The following is a 2,655-nucleotide window of genomic DNA, read 5'->3' on the forward strand; positions in this document are numbered from 1 at the left end:
TGAGGTGGCGGCGAAAGGACTGTTTGCAAACTCCACCTCTCTCCATCCACGTCCACTGACGAGTGCCGCGCTGGACTGCCAAAAATTAGATGACCTTTGGGATGTGGCTTCGGTGCAAATACCTCTTAGATGGTTCACAACAATAGGAACGAGGACAAAGTCGAAACAGATTTGTTCCAGGAGGCTGGTGCCGTGATTCACGGGGGAAAAATGTGCTCGGAGAAAGAGGGGGTGAAGCCGGCGGCTGTTGTGGCCCTCCAAAAAATCTTGGGCACGCGTGAGCCCTGCAAACGCACCGCGATCACCGGCTTAAATTTAGGTGTTTGAAAGGACAGACTGTTCTTGCACAGCGCTTTCCCCATCACCTTTCTGTTCACATGAGCCACCCACACAGAAACCAAAATGAACAAGGAGAAAATAGACGCAGCATCTGCCTGCCGGCCGTGTGCCCCCCCAGCAGCCCTGGTGCCCCCGCAAGTGACCCCCCCCCTCGCTCTGCCACAGGGCCGGGAGCCCCCGGGATGCTCTGCAGTCCCCGACGGAGGGACGAAGTCTCGGGTGGCTCCCAGATCCGAGGGGAAGTGCTCGGGAAGCAGGTGGTCCCTCGCAGAGTCATGCTGGCTCTGTGCCGTGGGTGCCGCTGCCGGAGGGCCGGGAAAGGAGGCACAAGCCTAATTTTCAGCCTGGCTTCTGCCTCGCCGATGGGACCCTGATGTGGAAAGGCGATGGTGCTGCCAAGCCGGCAGGAGGGACCCTTGAACCTTTCCCTTCTGCTGCTGGTCCCTGCCTTCAAATTTTTCCCAAATGAGTTTTCCCAAATTATTTTTTCCCGCGCAAACATTCACAGGTCCTTTTCTTTCCCATCCTGTCGGAGTGGCAGCGAGGGGATGGGCACAGAGCCTCCAGAGCTGGGGCTGCTGCCGGGAGGGCAGCCAGGGATGCTCCGGCAACGGGCGAGATCAACGTGTCGGACCGTCCCGGGCTTTTGCACATCAGCCGTGCGGGGCTGGTTTTGGGGCTGGGCAGGGGGATTTCAGCCCTGGCACGTCCTGCAAGGGATGGGTTACAACCCCAGCGCAAACTTTTGGGAGCCGGAGCCGCCTTCCCACCTCTCTCTGAACCAGTTTTGCCACCCGCCTAGAGAAATTACGGCGCTCTCCCCAGCTCTCACCGGTGGCAGAGAGCTGCCAGCGCCAGCGGATGGAGCGGCATTCATCACAGAGGGCAGGGTCACCCCGAAAGCTGGGAGCACACATTCATCATCCAGGCGCTTGGGCGGCGTCTGACCCCATCAGTGGCGAGGAGGAGGCGTTTGGGCTAATCAGCCCCTCCGAGGCCCGGGGAGGGGGAAACGGAGCCAGTTCCCCAAAGGTTTGCAGCGGGGTCATCCTCTGCAGCCCATCTCGGCGCCGGTGGCCTCGGTGGCGACGGCAGGGCAGGGGAGCCCCGGCCGGGGCTGATAAAGGCACACCCTTCCAGCGGCAGCTGGGGGACAAGATGTCCCCAGGCGTCACGGGCTGCTCGCCGAGATCTCGGCCGGCTCAGCTCACCCGCCACTGCGAGCCGGGCTGCTTCGCCGGGGCTCCCGGGGCTTTCGCTGGGGCTTATTTTCATTTCCCCGATAAAATTCCCTCCCTTGCAGCGGAGGAAGGTGAACGGCACCAGCCGCCCCAGGAGCGAGCAAAAGTGTCGGCCATCTGTGTTTTTATAAGGGCGTTTATTGACTCACGCGAGGGCTGGATGTCAAAACGGGCGCCAGCGCCGGCCTCAGGCTTCACGCACGAGTCAACGTTTGCACGGTAGCTGGGGGCGAGGCGTTGAAAGGCGAGGCGTTGGCCGGAGAGAAGAGTCCCCCCGCTTTTGGGCCGGTGACGCTGGGCGGGATGGGCTGGGGGGGGCCCCACGGGCCGCCCCGGCACCTGCTCCATCAGCAAAGCTCAGCTCCGGGGGCGGCTGTGCCGGGTCCTTCCTCTGCACCGCGCTGGGGGTTTATCCACCAGCCGGCGACGCTGCTGCCGCCGCTCAAAGAACGCACCGGCTCCCATCCCCGTGCCGTGCTGGGGTGCCCCGGGGTGCTCCCCCCCGCCTCCCGCACCGTCCCCCTCTTCCAGCCAGTTATTCGGAGCCTCCGTCCCCTGTCCCGGGCCGTCCGCCAGCACGATGGACCTGCGGGAGCAGAGGCGGGCGATGGAGCCGCGGGGCCCCGGTCACCTCCCTGCGCCGTAAAACCATCCCCAGCCGTGTCCCCCCAGCTTCGCCCGTGGGCTCCGGGGTCGGGGGCTGGGGGCTGCAGCCCCCGCGGGAGGCCCGGCTGCCCTCCCCGGCGCGGGCGATGGGGCCGGAGGAAGCTGTGGTCGGCAGCTCCTGGCTGGCAGGGCGCACGTTTGCGTTAGTCACCACAAAATAATATTGTGATTGTTCATGCAAAACATATCGTAAATGAGGCTGCCGGGGTTTGGGGTTTTGTTGTTTTTTTTTTTTTCTTGTTTTTTTTTTTTTCTTCCACAGTAAAATTGGGTGCTGCCAGGCTGACACTGATTGCCGGGGGCCGCTGGCCTCCCTCCTGCCCCGGGACACCGGCACCGCACGGCAGCCGGGGCAGACGCCATGGACCCACAGCCTCACGGCGAGGTGGGGAGCAGGGGGTGGCAGTGG

This window comes from Haliaeetus leucocephalus, unplaced genomic scaffold (assembly GCF_000737465.1).
Source record: "Haliaeetus leucocephalus isolate CR32 unplaced genomic scaffold, Haliaeetus_leucocephalus-4.0 Scaffold450, whole genome shotgun sequence".
NCBI classification, from domain to species: domain Eukaryota; kingdom Metazoa; phylum Chordata; class Aves; order Accipitriformes; family Accipitridae; genus Haliaeetus; species Haliaeetus leucocephalus.